Below are 19,963 nucleotides of genomic sequence, written 5' to 3'. Positions count from 1 at the left end.
TCACGTTGCTTCCATCCAATCAACTGGAAAAACACGAATAATCTTGCCACAGACCGGCATGCCGTCCAAGTGAAGAGTTTTTATGCCATGGTAACCAGAAACCAACCCTTATTAGTCGGCATGACTCGAGAAGTTTTAACTTTTAATCAGCACTTCTGCGAATATATTATTGAACTATACGACGAACTTACTTTTTAGCCTGTGTAATAAATCTGATGAATGCGGGGGGAAAGCAAGACTGGAATAACGTTTTAACTAGTGTTCTTGCATTTCGATTCCCAGACCGGGCGTTGTGAGTGTTTATTGAGCGAAAACACCTAAAGCTCCACGAGGCTCCGGCAGGGGATGGTAGTGGTGATCCCTGCTGTACTCTTTCGCCACAACTTTCTCTCACTCTTACTTCCTGTTTCTGTTGTACCTGTATTTCAAAGGGCCGGCCTTGTCACTCTCTGTGTCACGCTGAATATCCCCGAGAACTACGTTAAGGGTATACGTGTTTGTGGAGTGCTCAGCCACTTACACGTTAATTTCACGAGCAGGCTGTTCCGTTGATTCGGATCAACCGGAACCCTCATCGTCGTAACCGACGGAGTGCTTCCCAGTGTTCTTGCAAATGAAGTTTATGCTGAAAAATAGTCGGTTACATTGTCCACTTTCTTTAGAAGTAGCGGTGAATTACATGCATAAGAACGCAAATTATATATAAGGTTATGTTCACAGCTACTGTACATCTGATTTGTTTATGCTTCGAATATATGGACGTGGTTTATTCAGGATCGCCAGACCAGCATTCTGTAGGTAATTATTCTCAAGGCGGCGAGCTGGCAGAAACGTTAGCATGCCGGGCTAAATGCGTAGCCGTATTTCGTCTGCCGATACGTTCTGAGTTCAAATTCCGCCGCGGTCGACTTGGCCTTTCATCCTTTCGAGGTCGATTAAATAAGTACCAGTTGCGTACTGGGGTCGATGTAATCGACTTAATCCGTTTGTCTGCCCTTGTTTGTCCTCTCTGTGTTTAGCCCCTTGTGGGTAGGAAAGAAATAGGTAATTATTCGTTTGGAAGATGATGAACGAGTTTATTTCCCAGAAAAAACTCAGAAAAATACATCAACTTTGGATAAAATTAACGAAATTTCAACGATACTTTCGCGTGATTCGCCGAAAAAAATTAACACTTGTTTCTACTGCTCTTCACATGATCATTCACAGAGTTTATTACAACCAGCTGTTCAACTTTTTTTCAGGATAGCAAAAGATCTGATTGATGCGTAGGTGAAATATGACCTTAAGCTTACCAGAAAAGGTGATAACGAGTATTTTGCAAACTCCAGTAATATTCTTCAAACAATACGAGAACTTTCACTCATATTTTCTGTACACGATTATCTAATAGTTCTCAGCAATTATTTCGTTATTACTAGAACACCGTGACAGAACAATCACTGTATCTACTATAACGGTTGCTTACTATAACGGCGAGCTGGCAGAATCATTAGCACGCCAGGCGAAATGCTTAGCAGTATTTCGTCTGCCGCTACGTTCTGAGTTCAAATTCCGCCAGGGTCGACTTTACCTTTCATCCTTTCGGGGTCGATAAATTAAGTACCAGTTCCACACTGGGGCCTATGTAATCGACTTAATCCGTTTGTCTGTCTTTGTTTGTCCCCTCTGTGTTTAGCCCCTTCTGGGTAGTAAATAAATAAGTTGCTTACTTCTGCCTCGTACAAACAAGCACTGAAACACCGAATTTCATCGATAATTCTGTATAATCCATAAACGGTAAGGATCTTGAACAGTTTGGACATCCGTTTCTAGTACAAAATAGAGCCGCAGTTCTCATGGGCTTAAAAACAAAATAAGTTTAACGATATTTACCGATGACTACATCATTCTTTGCATTTGGAACTACCAATTTTCATCCCAAAACATAGAAGGGAACCTCCATTAAATCACAACTGAAGTCTCCTAATATTTATAGTCAAGGGATTAACATTTATAGTTCATTATAAATTAATTACGAATATTATTAAATTATGGCATTTACAACGGGCAACAGTTCATCGTAAGTTAATTACATAATGAGTTAATACAATGTATCGTCATAATTCTTAATTCTGGATCAAATATTCTGCAATAGATGATGTAAAGTAGTTTTGTTCGCTTTGGCTTGTCCTTAGAGTATGTTGCATTTCATTATGCATAGAATAGCAAACCGAAGAAAAATATCCCTACCACCGATCTCAAATACACACACACACACATGTATATATATATATATATATATATATATATATATATATATACACGAGCAAAACGCATCCCGTCCAATGGACGGTGCTGAATTGTCAAGCATTTAAACTAAATTTTCTCAAAACAACTTGTCCGACTGCTCATAGGCCTCACCTTTGAGAAACACTGATTTCACCTAATGTTGAGACACCAGCAAAAGAAGAAATAAAGATAGACATTTTTCCATTCCAAAGAAAAACGATTTTATTCACACAAATATGCAACCGAAGAGTTTAAAGCACCAGTAATGAAAAGGCTGTTGACTGCGAGAACACAAATATGGTTTAAACAGTAGGCTTGGTAGGAAAGAAACGTGACTTTAAGCAGTACAAAAACAACAAAAATGGAAGGTGCAGTTATGTACAGGTTGACGGAAGAAAATCAGGACAAAAACGGCTTTATCGATCGTATTCTCACCTGGAATCGATTTTTGTAATTTTTTCAAGACTTATACACTCGCTGATACCGTCGGTATCTAAATATCAAATTTGAGCGCAATCGGATGGAGGATGCCCGAAATCCTAGAAGACACACACACAGACAGAGAGAACGGATTTTATATAATAGAAATGCATATACACGTGTGTGTATATGTGTGCATTGTATATATATATATATATATTATATATATATATATATAGAGAGAGAGAGAGAGAGAGATTGTAAGGTGAAGCGAAGGGGAAACTGAAAGATACCTATTTTATGATATTCTATCTGCATATTCTGATGCTCATAAAAGGCTATATTGTTTCCAGCTTGGAGTCTTTTACAGGTGATAACTTCCGCCTAGATTATTATTTCTGTATTGCTTATTTGTCAAATGGACATGTATTAGGATTCTTGTTCATGCAAGTAACTGAATATATATTCACATTTTTAAGTGCTATAAAATCCTTCATTTCCTTTCAACTCTAGTTAAGTACACACAATCATATCAATAAAAAGGAGATAGAATAAAACAAAGAAAAACCTCTCCCATACACAAACACACACACACACACACACACATGTGCATACAATAAATACACACATGTCTATCCGTAAACACATAATCATGTATGTACAGACTCATTCATTGATTAGATATATTGATAGATAGATTTTCTATCTGTCTATCTATCTATCTATCTATCTATTTATCTATGTATCTATCTGTATCTATGTATCTATCTATCTATCTTTCTTTCTTTCTATCTATCTATCAATCTATCTATCTATACTACTATCTGTCTATCTGTCTATCTATATATCCATCTTTCTATCATATATATTATATATATATATATATATATATATATTATATATTATATATATATTAATACATATATATATCTACTGAAGATCAATACGTAGTTTTTGCTCCTTTGTCGTTATATATAATATCTTATTACGTTCTGTACACGACAAACTCTTTTTTTCTGAAATAGATCTGTTGTTTTAAACATCAAACTGTATATTTTGCTATGACTAAGTGATCTATCTATCTATCTATCTATCTATCTATCTATCTATCTATCTATCTATCTATCTATCTATCTATCTATCTATCTATCTATCCCTCTATCTATCTAGGTGTGTGTATATGTATATATATGTGTGTGTATATACAGGTGTGTGTGTATTCGTGTGTATATATATATATATGTTTGTGTGTGTGTGTGTCTGTGAGCGTACAGGGATGACCAAAAGTCGCTTTACCTACTTCTAAAAATACTAAGCACACATTTCTGAATGGTATATAACTTTTATTTAGTCATTGTACAATTATAATTTGAAGACAAAACAAGAAAAACACCTCTATCGTATCTTCAAGCTTTGAGCTTCAGAATCAATACACACCGGTTTCTTAACTGGCTGCAGTGACAGATTCGCTGACTCCCTCAAAATGGCTGCCCAAGTGGTAAAATTTGAATCCATTGTTATAATTGTCAAAGGCGGTGAACTGGCAGAATTGTAAACACGCTGGATGAAACCCTTAGTAGGATCTCACCTGTTACAATGTTCTGCGTTCAAATTCCACCGAGGCCGACTTTGCCTTTCATCTCTTCCAGGTCGATGAAATAATCACCAGTTGAACATTTGAGTCGATAGAATCGACCCATTGCTTCCTCCAAAACTGCTGCCCTTCTGGCAAAATCTGATACCATTACTATTACTATTTCTGATGTCATATATTCCAGAAATCCTATATGCTTGAAGTAATATATTCAGAATTATCCAACGGAATCTTACATATATATATATATATATATATATATATATATATATATATATTGATTCCAATTATTACTAAAATATATGAGATGAGTCTACACTCTCAACACAAATGAAAGAGACTTGTCCAAGATGCCATGAAAGGAAATCAATCCAAAACCTTATTAAGAATTACCTTCCTACCCATTCTATGGCCCACTCACAGAAGCACATAAACGCAAACATATATCTATGTATATATGAATTTACGTAGATCTGTTTGTCTATCTGTATGCATGTATGTATGCGTGTGGCTGTGTGTGTGTGTGCGTATGTATGCACGTGCGTTTGTATGCGTACATATGTGTATATGTTTTTATTCAGTAATCAAAAGGAATAACCTTAACTTAAGTGTTATCTCAGGTTTCATTTTTCAGTCCTCTTTCGTAAATAGTTTTCTGTTGATTTTTCTTAGAAGTGCGATAAATATTCATAGAGAACATAGACAATCAGCCTTCAAAATTCCACTTCCGGAAAATTGAATAACTTTTGTAATATAACTGAATTGACGTTGAGTGGATCTGTCTTTACAAATTTTGGTCAAGTCAAAGCTTATTATCATAACTCGAGAGAGAAAAGTTGTGTTGGGTGAAATTAAGAGAGAAATCGATAAATAAGAATAAAAAATGTACATACATAAAGTTTGAGGAGGATAGGTGAATGTTGGAATTATAAACATGTGGCACATGAAAATTGGAGAGGTGAGGGGAATAGGACAAAGATAAAAGAGTCCGAGATTAAAGTGTAGTAAATACATTGGTAGAAAGAGAAAGGTGAGATTCGAGAGAAAAAGTAAGCTGAAGAGATGTGTTAATCTTGCTGTTTATCTCTGTTTATAAAATTGTGCATATATTAATAAATCCATGAAATATTTATTTAAACTACTCTGCATGCCTGTGTAATGTTTTCTTGTCTCTCCTAGCTTGGATTTTATAGAGATGACAGCTGCTTCATAAATTATTAGCTCTGTGTTACGTGATTTGCCATTTGTGCATGTGAATTTCTGCTCGTGTACGAATTCTAATACATAACCACGCCTTTTCCGCTTCTTCTAGAATGTAATAAAACCTTTATAATAGAATATGATCGCGTACAACTCAAACAAGTACACGGGATATTAAATTTCAACGATCATAGAGAATTGCAAAACTTACGGTAACTTCCTTTATGTCGCTGGAAAAGGCCCCTCTGACCAGACTGAAGTCAAATGAATTTACGGACATCTGTAACAATCCTCCTTTATTCCATTCCAGTCACCTTTATTTCCTCTTGCTGCTCTCTTACAAGGTCGTTCCTCTACCTTACGTTCCTCTCAGTTTTTACCTTCTTTTGTTTTCACATCTATTACATAATACAAATCTTGCGATATCTGACAGGACATTTCCCTATTTCCTCCTTTGTTTACTTTCTCGCACATTCCACTTCTCATCCTTAGTGTTGATATATATTCTTTTCTGGCGACTTGGCAGAATCGTTAGCAAGCCGGGCGAAATGCTTAGTGGTATTTCGTCTGCCGCTACGTTCTGAGTTCAAATTCCGTCGAGGTCGACTTTGCCTTTCATCCTTTCGGGGTCGATTAAATAAGTACCAGTCACGCGCTGGGGTTGATATAATCGACTTAATCCGTTTGTTTGTCCTTGTTTGTACCTCTCTTAGTTTAGCCCTTTGTGGGTATTAAAGAAATAGGTATTTCGTCTTTCTTTACGTTGTGAGATCGATTTCTGCCGAGCTGGACTTTGCCTTTCATCCTTTTGGGGTCGATAATTAAGTACAACTTACGCACTGGGGTCGATGTAATCGACCTAATCCGTTTGTCTGTCCTTGTTTGTCCCCTCTATGTTTAGTCCCTTGTGGGCATTTGAATAAAGAAATATATATTTTAAAGAATAAAGAAATATATATATATATATATATATATATATATATATATATATATTCTCTTCTGGCGAGCTGGCAATGACGCCGGACTAAATGCCTAGTGGTATTTCGTGTACTGTTACATTCTGTGTTCGAATTCCGCCGAAGTCGACTTTTCCTTTCATCTTTTGGGGTCAATTAAATAAGTACCAGTTAATCACTGGGGTCGATGGAAACGATTTAATCCCCTTGTCTGTCCTTGTTTGTCCCCTTTATTGCCCTGTGGACAATAAAGAAACATATATTCTCTTCTTCAATGTTGCCATCAAGTTTCCATCTACCAAATCCACTCACAAGGAAAATTGGTATAGTAGAAGACATTTGGCCAAGGTCCACGCAGTTGGACTTAACCTGGAACCATGTGGTTGGTAAGCAAGGTACTTTATTTCATAAATTTGTCATATAGACAGTACAAAGAGCTCTGCGGGCTGGACAAACACATTAACAAATGAATTATAATGAATAAATGAGAGACGAAACCCAACACCCGCCGATTGGATTTTTCTCGAAAACATATTTTCTTTTTTTTTTTAAGAAATCACTATAAGGTTTCGAACCTTTTAGAAGGAGGAGGCACTAAAACCTCTTACTTAACATATTTTCTTTTTTCTTTCTTAAAACACAAAATTGAGGTTATAAACCACTACAAAATAGTCCAATAAGGTGAGGTTTCAAACTCTGTAACGAGGGTTTTTCACCTCCTACTCTTCGATATATCCATCAATATATTCATCATTATCTTCAATGCCGCTTGAGTTCCTATATCTCGCCATTTCCCATACCTCACTCATGCAGGACATGTAAGTCGTGTAAGGGCCACCCGGCCATATGCGACACTCCTCCCCAAATCCTTTAAGCCTTTCCCACAAGGGAAACCTTATGACCTCCACAGCTATCTGCGGAGGCCATTCGGCATCCCGTGTGAAGGGCATATCTACTGTTTCTTTATGTTCTTCTACTATTTTTCCACCTCCTCGCCCTTGTATAAAAATATAATTAATAGATCATCTTTAAGGGTGGGGGTGGTTTCTTCCACCGTGGGTGGCACAACTTCAGGACATGCAGTCGGCATATCATCTCCCTGCTGAGATGACCCGTTCTTCTTTCTTTTTTTCTTTTCTTCCTGGCTTCGGGAGAGTGGAGCCCTTCCGCTTTGTCCGGAGACTCTCCCCCGCCTCTCGAAGCCTTAGGTTCTTTCGGCGGGCAACTATTCTTGCCCGCCTTCTTCCTTTTTAATCCTTTTTGAGTTGAGGAGGCTGAAGTCTCCTCGACCACATCCACCTCTCCCTTTGACCGGGTAGGGGAGGTGGCATCTGGTGAGTGTTCCAAGCTACTTACGACACACTACACTTATATCTAAATATATTTATTTATTTATTTAAAAATAAGTACACTGAACAGTGAGAAGATGAGAATAAAGTGTGGGTAGAACGTGAAGAGGTTTAATGGAAATAACGGAACAAGAAAGAAGCGAAATAGAGAAAACTAATATCCTTACAAATGCATGCATGTATGTATGTATGTATGTATGTATGTATGTATGTATGTATGTATGTATGTATGTATGTATGTATGTATGTATGTATTTATGTATATATATATATATATATATATGTATGTATATATGTATGCATATATGTATCTGTGCGTATGTATGTAATACTTTCTTGGTAATAAACTTACACTCTCTCTCTCGCTTTACTTGTTTCAGTCATTTGACTGCGGCCATGTTGGAGCACCGCCTGTAGTCGAGCAAATCGACCCCAGGACTTATTCTTTGTAAGCCCAGTACTTATTCTATCGGTCACTTTTGCCGAACCGCTAAGTGACGGGGACATAAACACACCAGCATCGGTTGTCAAGCAATGCTAGGGGGACAAACACAGACACACAAACACACATGCACACACATATATATAAATATATATATACGACGGGCTTCTTTCAGTTTCCGTCTACCAAATCCACTCACTAGGCTTCGGTAGGCCCGAGGCTATAGTAGAAGACACCTGCCCAAGGTGCCACGCAGTGGGACTGAACCCGGGACCATGTGGTTGGTAAGCAAGCCACTTACCACACAGCCACTCCTGCGCCTTAGGTTTCCAAATCAGCTCTTCGCGCATTAGCTACAAGATGCTTGGATACAGGGGGACTTTTCTTTTTACAGGAGACATATGAGGAAACGTGCTAGAATCTATAGAGTGTATACAAAAACAAAAACAAAATTTAGTACGCGGTAAAGGAATGAGTAGGCATTTATTACAAAACACGACAATTGTTATGGCACATCAATACCATCTGGTACGCTTGGGAACTGTTGAGAATATTAACAAATTGGCTGTTTATTTCTATGGAATTGATCAAATTGAGGTTGATGCCTCTGATGAGATTCCAGTAAGATTCGGAAATCGATTAATTTCGTTCAAGTCTACAAAGAAATAGTTAAATCAGAAATGTTATAAATCTACAATATAAATTACATATATCATACTTTGATATCGTGTGAACTGAGAGACACTCTGACAGGCCCTGGTATTAAAAAAAAAAAAAAAAATTAATACTTACGGTATGCAAATATATGTACTGTTAGAGCATATTAATGAAATAATGGGTATCATATATAAAGCAATAAGCAATTACCAGCTGATACTGATGCGCCGAAACAAATGTAGTGATTTATAGTAAAGCGTGTTCATTCCATAATCTCGCATTAAAATATCTAATGTATGTATGTATGTATTTATGTAAGTATGTATGTATCTATGCATGCATGTGTATATGTATACATATGTGCGTGTGTATGTGTAAAACATGTATGTATATGTGCATGTATATATATATATATCTTTATATTTATATATATCTTTATATTTATATATATATATATAGGCGCAGGAGTGGCTCTGTGGTAAGTAGCTTGCTAGCCAACCACATGGTTCCGGGTTCAGTCCCACTGAGTGGCATCTTGGGCAAGTGTGTTCTACTATAGCCCCGGCCCGACCAATGCCTTGTGAGTGGATTTGGTAGACGGAAACTGAAAGAAGCCTGTCGTATATATGTATATATATGTATATGTATGTATGTATGTGTGTGTGTTTGTGTGTCTGTGTTTGTCCCCCTAGTATTGCTTGACAACCGATGCTGGTGTGTTACGTCCCCGTCACTTAGCGGTTCGGCAAAAGAGACCGATAGAATAAGTACTGGGCTTAAAGAATAGTCCGGGGTCGAGTTGCTCGACTAAAGGCGGTGCTCCAGCATGGCCGCAGTCAAATGACTGAAACAAGTAAAAGAGAAAAGAAAGAGAAAGAGATATATATATGTAAATACATATATATATGTATGTATATATGTACATATGTGTACAACATACATATTTCTCCTAAAAGAATCTTATTTTAAATAAGTAAAGCATAACATACGTTCCTATACACACAAAAATATATCAAAAGCAACATTTTGAATAAATGATTGTACATAGATATGTACATGCATGTATACATGGCTATATATATGTATGTGTATCTACTGATATATATATATATATATATATATATATATATATGTGTGTGTATGTGTGTGTGCGTATCTTTATATTTTATATGAATTATAAAGAGTATTCTAAGATAGTGGAAGAGAGTATATACACACATTTACATATATAAGTATATATAGAGTATAGAGATAGAATAAGAGATAGATAGATAGATAGATAATATATTTAATTACATTTGAAAATCAAATCATTCCAGATCTGAGTATAATTTTATCCGCTTTATGTTCTATAAAATTAATCTTAGAGACAATCTCAGTCGCAACTATATATCAAAACATACATTTTCAGATTATGTGTATAATGAAAGAAGTAAAAAACAATAGTTTTTGTGAATATAGTTGAACTTATATTGATTGTTAATCATATGCCAGTAAATGAGAGAGGAGGTTTCTCTATCATATGTTTTGTTGCCTGTTTGTAACTGAATCAGATAAGGAAATCAGTTTCGCCGATAGGTTACTGACATTTCGAACACTCATCATCATCATTGTTCGACCGTGGTCGAGACAATGGAATTTACCATGCTACGCCAGACTTCACGGTCCATCATAGCATTACGGAGGTCCTGTTCCTGGATGCCTGTATCCCTGGAGATTACATCAGGGTAGGAGAGTGTGCGCCCTCTGGTATTGCGAGTAGATGGCTTCCAGAGGAGAAGAGTAGAAATTACTTCTTTTTCTACAACAATGTCAAGCAAACTGGACTCTCCTACCTTTCACAAGAGATGACACAGGTGGTAGTTTCCCATATATTTGCATTTTGGTTGGATGGCGCTTCCACGAGAGATTTTGAGCTCTCATAAGGAGGCGAGTGTAGGTTCCATCTACTTTTCTTGGTATGCTAATATCTATTCTTCTTTAATGGAGACTAAATTAAAGAACAGGGCACTCTGTGCGGCTGCTGGAACCATGATAAATATTTCATCATGTCAGCTCAGCTTGAGCCTTCGTGGTGTATATAACAATGACTTGGCATATGTAGATTTCCTCCACATATCAGGAAACAATTGAAGCTGGACGTCAAGTCTAACAATTTTCATGTGTTTTCATTCAAATATCTTAAATGGCTAAACGTTTCAGTAATAAATGTTATAGCAAATATAACCAGTAATTCAGTATAACCATTTTTCTTAACAGAGGAAGAATTACGTAATAAAAAGAATCCTTCCTGTTTCTGATAATGCCAGAGACAGAACGACAGCGCGCATATGGATTTTTTTAAATAAATCTGTTACTAATAGGCGCAGGAGTGGCTGTGTGGTAAGTAGCTTGCTAACCAACCACATGGTTCCGGTTTCAGTCCTACTGCGTGGCATCTGCTATAGCCTCGGGCCGACCAAAGCCTTGTGAGTGGATTTGGTAGACGGAAACTGAAAGAAGCCCGTCGTATATATGTGTATATATATATATATGTGTGTGTGTGTGTGTGTATATGTTTGTGTGTCTGTGTTTGTACCTCTAGCATTGCTTGACAACCGATGCTGGTTGTCCGATGCGGTTCGGCAAAAGAGACCGATAGAATAAGTACTGGGATTACAAAGAATAAGTCCTGGGGTCGATTTGCTCGACTAAAAGCGGTGCTCCAGCATGGCCGCAGTCAAATGGCTGAAACAAGTAAAAGAGTAAAAGAGTAACGAGTAATGTTGGGCGAGGGAAGAAAGATGTTAGGTTATTATTTACAGACTGGACACCTGGATCAAATATTTGGAATAATGTGGATTATGCTAAAGGTATCAGGTTCCTTTTAGACTAAGAAATGTATTATGCAATCCATTCTCTTTGATCTACACTCCATTAACTGTCTTCCATAAAAAGTCCGTTAGATAAGTGCACTCACACTATTTGACAATCAAAGGGATCGAACTAGGACCCACAGATTACGGAACGATTGTTTAATTCAGATGGCCATGACTGTGACTATACAGACACTATAAAAGTCACATGCTTGGAAGAGAATTGTGAAAGGAACTGTAATTGTTCCATGAAACGAAGGGAAGCTATATAAGTGAACACGTAGCGAGTAGAAACGGAATATCATAAAGTAACTTTTGCACAGATTTCAATAATTTTTGCCATTACATCGTCTTCTTTATTATTATTAATAACAAACTTTTGCTTCGACTGCTAGTGGAATATTTTGAAAGAGTGCTGTAATCGATTTAGACTTCATCGAGTCCAGAGGATGGATGTCAGTCAAATACCTTATTTCGTTCCAGAAAATATAATCGTTTCTACTCTAGGCACAAGGCCCGAAGTTTTGGAGGAGTGGGGGCCAGTCGATTAGATCAACCCCAGTACGTAACTGATGCTTAATTTATCGAAAGGTTTAAAGGTAAAGTCGACCTCGGCAGAATCTGAACTAAAGAAAGACGAAATACCTATTTCTTTACTACCCACAAGGGGCTAAACACAGAGGGGACAAACAGGCAGAGACAAAGGGATTAAGTCGATTATATCAACTCCAGTGTGTAACTGGTACTTAATTTATCGACCCCGAGAGGATGAAAGGCAAAGTCGACCTCGACGGAATTTGAACGCAGACGAAATACGTATTTCTTTACTACCCACAAGGGGCTGCACACAGAGGGGACAAACAAGGACAGACACACGCATTAAGTCGATTATATCGACCCCAGTGCGTAACTGGTACTTTTTTAATCGACCCCGAGAGGATGAAAGGCAAAGTCGACCTCGGCGGAATTTGAACTCAGAACGTAACGGCAGACGAAATAGGGCTACGCAGTTTGCCCGGCGTGCTAACGTTTCTGCTAGCTCGTCGCCTTTCGCAGAAAATATAATCAAACACTGAATTATTATTTCTGCCTGCAACAGTGAGAAATTTTAGTGACCTCAAACTTTGGCTCGCTCTATAGTCCGCTATGATCGGCTCTAGATCCTGACTTTTATTCATTTCAGTGAACATATCTCACCGAAATATCCACTACTATTTACGCAGAGCATAAGTAGTTACAACTTCGCATGGATAACCAAAATTTCTTACACCCCTCTATTTTCCCTACCTCTCTTTACTCTTTACTCTTTTACTTGTTTCAGTCATTTGACTGCGGCCATGCTGGAGCACCGCCTTTAGTCGAGCAAATCGACCCCGTGACTTATTCTTTGTAAGCCCCGTACTTATTCTATCGGTCTCTTTTGCCGAACCGCTAGGTGACGGGGACGTAAACACACCAGCATCGGTTGTCAAGCAATGCTAGGGGGACAAACACAGACACACAAACATATACACCACACACGCATATATATATATATATACAATATATACGACAGGCTTCTGTCAGTTTCCGTCTACCAAATCCACTCACAAGCTTTGGTCGGCCCGAGGCTATAGCAGAAGACACTTGCCCAAGATGCCACGCAGTGGGACTGAACCCGGAACCATGTGGTTGGTTAGCAAGCTACTTACCACACAGCCACTCCTGACAAATATTTGTTTGCATTGTATCAGTCGGGAAAAGTGACACTCTGGTATATGAATAGAATTTTTTAATCGCAGAAGAGTAATTGCAATGAAATATCAAAATCATTGGTATTACATTGTATAAAATCAGGTGATCGAAAAAAAAAAGGAAAAGAAATACAGATAAATAGTACTGTGCATTACATCTGGGATTTTGCCATTTCTGCAAAACCACAGCCTTTGTGAGTAGTTTATATAAATACATAATACAGATTGGCGGTTGATGATGATTTCGGATCATCTATAATAGTTACATTGAAACTAGTAATACATATACATACACACATACATACATACATACATACATACATACATACATACATACATACATACATACATACATACATACATATACACATGTATATATGTATTATATAAACTGTTTTTTTTCGTTTTCTTGTTTTTTGTTTTTTTATTTTTCCGTTTCTACGTCTTATTGTGGTGTCCTGTACTCACGTATATATTAATATGCATGTATATATACATGTAGATGTAGGTACGTACATATATGTTGTATGTATGCATATATTTTTATTTATCATATATATATATATATATATATATATATATATATATATATATATATATATCTATATATACACACACACGCAGACAAATATACACACACACACATATATATATATATATTAATATACATATACACACACACACACACAACACACACACATAATATATATATATATATATATAATATATATATAGATATATAAAGCATAAAACAAAGAAAACTAGGAAAATAATAGCTCATAAAAAAGGTTTTTGTACATAAGCAGGTATAGAGCCTGGAAGTTCATAATCCGATGTCATAGATAAAGAAGAGGATACGAATTAATTCATGATGTTTCCTAGACACGTAGATAAAAATCCTGTCTTAGCATTAAGTGTGTGTCTAGAATACGCTTTTTTGACGTATCCATACACAGTATATATATAAAAATACACAAACACATACATACACGCACACACACACACACACACACACACACACACACACAGACGCATACACACACACATCATAAACATCATAAACTGAAACACAGTTTCAATGCACACAGCCTAATTCTGCAACTCATAACATTACTATTCACAACTATCAATGCTGGAGCCTGTCTTTCTCCACGCGAGCTGGCAGAAACGTTAGCACGCCGGGCGAAATGCGTAGCCGTATTTCCTCTGCCGTTACGTTCTGAGTTCAAATTCCGCCGAGGTCGACTTTGCCTTTCATCCTTTCGGGGTTAATTAAATAAGTACCAGTTACGCACTGGGGTCGATATAATCGACTTAATCCGTGTGTCTGTCCTTGTTTGTCCTCTCTGTGTTTAGCTCCTTGTGGGTAATAAAGAAATAGGTATTTCGTATGCCGTTACGTTCTGAGTTCAAATTCTGCCGAGGTTGACTTTGCCTTTCATCCTTTCGGGGTCGATTAAATAAGTACCAGTTACGCACTGGGGGCGATATAATCGACTTAATCCGTGTGTCTGTCCTTGTTTGTCCTCTCTGTGTTTGACCCCTTGTGGGTAGTAAAGAAATAGGTATTGAGTTCGTCAGAGAATGATAGATAAACAAGTAAGTGAAATCAAATTACTAACAAGGGATTACTATAAATATATATCAAGCATTTTGCATACCGGCAATTTTTATAATTTAATCTCCGAGAAGAGATGGTATCCATGATCTTTACAAACCCTCCATTACATGTACAACTGCTGATTATCTCCCTGAAGAACACACCAGAAGCAGGTTTTGGAGTAACTGCAACTCTATTATGCTTATTGAAGAGTCGTTATATCTATGTGTGTCTGTTCACATTTCTCTGGTTCATAATATTGCTGCTTACGAACCAACACAGCTGTTCGTTTCCAAAAATGAAACACGACTTTGTACATACCACAAATTTCTTAATCCTTCGCAGGATTAAAGCATTTTCATAAGCTTGTCCTAAACGTTACCGTTTGTTGTCATACTTTAACCCTTTAAGTGTTCAGATTATTCCGTCAAATGTGATGTTTGTGTATTTAAAATGGTTTGAATTAATCATGCATTATCTTGTAGTTTATAGATTTCAGTAATGTGGTTTTTTAGTTTTAGAATGACATGGTAGGGCTGAGGTGAGAGGCGAGATCTGGTCAATTTCAATATAAAACAGGTTAAATATTTTGGCCAGATATGGCCGGTGTGAATGCTGTGAGCCTTGTTTTCATACGCTTTTAGTAATATAAAGCATTCTTTACATAAAGCCTATGTCACTCGAAATCAATTGAGAATGTGTATCATACATGATGCAAGCACTCCAGGAAATTATGTCTTGTGTTCATATGTGATACCAACGAGAGACAAAGGGTTAAAATCCAGTTTTACTTATATCTCTTAGATCTCAAATATCTAAATAGATGTAATATATAATTGCAGTATAACAATATATGACAGACGTCTATTACCCGCTTATGCTGGATAGAAATTTCAATCGAATTCGTAAAAGTACTGAAAAGTAGAGCCCTTAGCTAAATTCATCTATCGATCTATTCTTACTTTCAAGACCGGATCCTGATGGTGGCTGGTTGTTTTCTATCCTGACTGATGATATACTAAATTTCATCCAACATGCCACTCCTCAGGCACTGGTCTTTTCAATAACACCAAGTCCTAGATAAAAGAAAAGAAAATTCTTCGTCATGTAACAATCATTGTCTGAAAATATCTCATAAATAGTAGTATCAATTTACCAGAAAATTGTAAAGATAAATCCACGTATCTTCATTTCAGTGATGAGACATAGTGTAAATCCATATAGTTGTCTGAAAAGACTTTGCATAGTTTTAGATTTTACCAGGAAAATCTGATGCTTTAAATTTTGATTTTAGAGAATTTGAACATGATAAAGTGTAATGGAATTATACACGTGACACAATCGATTCCAGGTCTCTATAAATCAGTCAATATCATTTTGCCAGCTATATTAACATGTAAACCCTAAAATGAGAGTAAAACAATAAAGAACGAACAAATGAACTGAAAAAAAATTATCATAATAAACATTACTTCTAGATGCATAAATTTTATCCGCACAAATAAATCATATTATTTTTCTACACCGAAGTCATTTGCAAATTGCTGTGCATAAATATTTTCGTGATAATTGATTCAACACAAATACAGAATAAAAGAGCAAAAATTTAATAATACAAACTATATTAGTTGTGGGCAGCAGCATAAATATTTTCGTCAAAATAAAATATAAAAGAAATTGAATACGAAAATGCATTAGATGTTACACTATGTTAACTAAATAGATAGAATTGTGAAAAAGAATCAATGAATTCTAGAAGCAATAAAAATAACAACGTACATTAAATAGAAAACAAAAAAAAAACTCTTAAATCAAAAGCGATATCGTCTTCAGCGATAAAAAGAACATTATTCAACGAGGCATTGTTAAAATTTAGAACATTTTATCTCTTATCGCCATAATTCATTTTAGCTCAATTCCCTCCAAACAAATATATATCTTCGCTCAATGGTGAAACAAAATTATCTAATTCCCTATAAGATTTGAAAGAAAAATGTTTATACAATTGAAAATCTGAAAGGCTTTATATTGTTTATTTTATCTTTCTTCTCTCTCTAAATTATTCATATTATAAGTTAAATTCAGAAAACTTCTTCAGAAAATGCTGAGGTCAGGTCTTCCGTCCTGTTGGTTCTTAGAAATGGCGATAATGCTTTCAATAGAGATTTTACGATTAAATACTTTCGTTGCCTTTATACATTATTAAAGACGCGTATTTGTTGTCAGGCGACTTGAAAAGCAAGATCTGTAATGAAAAACACAGACTGACTTTGTTCAATGAACAATATTTTAACAGTGCATCTGTCTTATTCAGGTTCAAAATAAGACAAGAATAATGAAAATACGCGAAACACATAAATATATTTACAAATTACGATCGTTTGCAACTGGTTAACTCTTTCAAGCTGGGTGGTACAAATAAAGTACCACTTATTTGTATCAGTTTAATGAGTGGTGGTACATAATTGGTACCGAAACATAAAATTCTTTTCGCTGCATGGTCGGTAGGTCAGAAAACGTATCACTTCATTTATCAATCAATCAGAAGGTACGCTTACCTCTGACAACAATTTCTGTGACACAAACAGATTTTTTTCAGTTGAATCCAGGTCAGTCGACGAAAAAAACAAGAGTTCAAATTTTTATAATAAATTTTTGCCCTTCTAGAACAAGAAAGAAGTAGAGAGAACCCTTAGTCAAAACGTGCTGTAAAATTTTACAGAACGCCCCAGTGATTTTGCTCAGCTCCCCTAACAAGACTATTTTAAAGAAAAACTACTTCATCTGTACTTTAGATGTATATAGAAAATATTAATTTGAGCCCCTGTATATATATATATATATATATATATAATATACAATATATATATACATTATATATATACATATATATATATACATATATATACATACATACATATATATATATATATATATATATATATATATTATATAGATATATATTTATATATATATATCAAAATGTATGTATATATATGTATATCAAAAGCTATGGTATATATATATATATTTTTATTTATATATATATATATATATATATATATATATATAATTATATATATATATACATATACATATAACATATAATATAATATATATACGTTTGATACATATAAATTTGCCTATGTTATGTATCGATTTCTTTTCCTTTTTCTATCTTTTGTATAATTAGCCTTTTGTTTTAATGTCAACAATTTTATCTTTGGTTATCATAGGTTTTCTTTATATATCTCTTCTTGTTTTGGATATTATCATCGTTCCTCGCTTTGTTTCTGTTTGCTTGTTATTTGCTTGTTTATTAAATCTGCTATAATTATATTAAAAAGCAAACGCAACATAATCTGTTTCTTCATTCTTCCTCCAATTTTCTTTACAAGTTCTTTATTCCTCAACTCGTATCTTCTATTAATGGATCCTTCTTATTTGTTTTGGTGTCTATCTCGGAGCATTATATCTTGTAACATTTTTAGATGCTCATCCACTGATCTTATTATCGGATATCGTATTTTTGATGCTCGTTTCTTTATTTCCTTCATACATTGTTTTTAGGTTTTTTTCCAATTCGCCCTCTTCTTTCATTTTCTCTTTTCAATTATCTGTTTTGTTACTCTCTTTCTCTCCTTCCATACACACCTACGCACACACACCTATATATTTGTAAGTAAATATGAATATATGTGTATATATAATAAATAAATGTAAGTATATAAAATATAATATCTAATGTAGAAAGTGTATACATAATAAACATATATGTATATATATATACATACTCATATACTTACATACATACACACACACACACACACACACATATATATATATTAATATATATATATTATATATATATAATATATATATATATATATATATATACATACATACATACAGACAGAGAGAGAGACAGAGAGAGATAGATAGAATGGATCGATAGATAGATAGAGAGATAAATATAGAGATATAGATAGATAGATAGATAGATAGATAGATAGATAGATAGATAGATAGATAGATAGATAGATATGTGTGTGTATATGAATCTATGTGAATGTGCGTGCGAATTGATCTAGGTGCATGTCAAAAGTAAATTTATTGTGTTAAGCGGTTGAATAAAGCGAGGGAATATTTGTGCCAATATGATTAGAATGCTTTACCGTTCTGTGTTTCAGAGATGAGGAATTAAGTACATTATTTACATTTTACGGATATTTGTCCTCATCGTGTTTGATGTTAACACGACGTTTCGGCTGATATAATCTCCAGCCTCGATCAGGTGTCTTGAGGAAATTTCGAACCTGGGTTCTCATTCCTAAGGTATTTTACGTTGTTGTTGTTGTTGTTGTTGTTGTTGTTGTTGTTATTATTATTATTATTATTATATTATTATTATTATTATTCTGGTCACAGGGTGGAATCGAACTCGGAATATTAGGGTTAGTAGCCCGCGCTCTTAACGACTACGACATATCCCTGCAACCTAAATAAATGGACGTTTTTTTACTCCAATCACTAAATTCTGTTTCTGCTGTACAGGCTGCTGATGCCAACCTATGACATTATGTTTCGGCATTTTGCAACTATTAATATCCATGACAAAGATAAGAAGTTATTCGTGTGCCACAGGCCCGTAAATATTGTTTTCCGAAATATGTGGCGTGTATATTCCCCTCTAGTTAGGACACCGGCATGTCTCAGAATTATTCATTTTAACCAGTTGACTGTACTATTGTAATGTGAAATTAAATGTTTGGCTCAAGAACAGAACGCCTCACCTCGTCCAAGAGTGGAAACCAAAATCATACTAAACATGAATGCAACACCCTAGACCAGTGGTTTTCAACCAGGGTTCCGCCAGTACAGTCCAG

This window comes from Octopus sinensis, linkage group LG2 (assembly GCF_006345805.1).
Source record: "Octopus sinensis linkage group LG2, ASM634580v1, whole genome shotgun sequence".
In the NCBI taxonomy this organism is placed as follows: domain Eukaryota; kingdom Metazoa; phylum Mollusca; class Cephalopoda; order Octopoda; family Octopodidae; genus Octopus; species Octopus sinensis.
Note: the sequence above shows the minus strand (reverse complement) of the source record.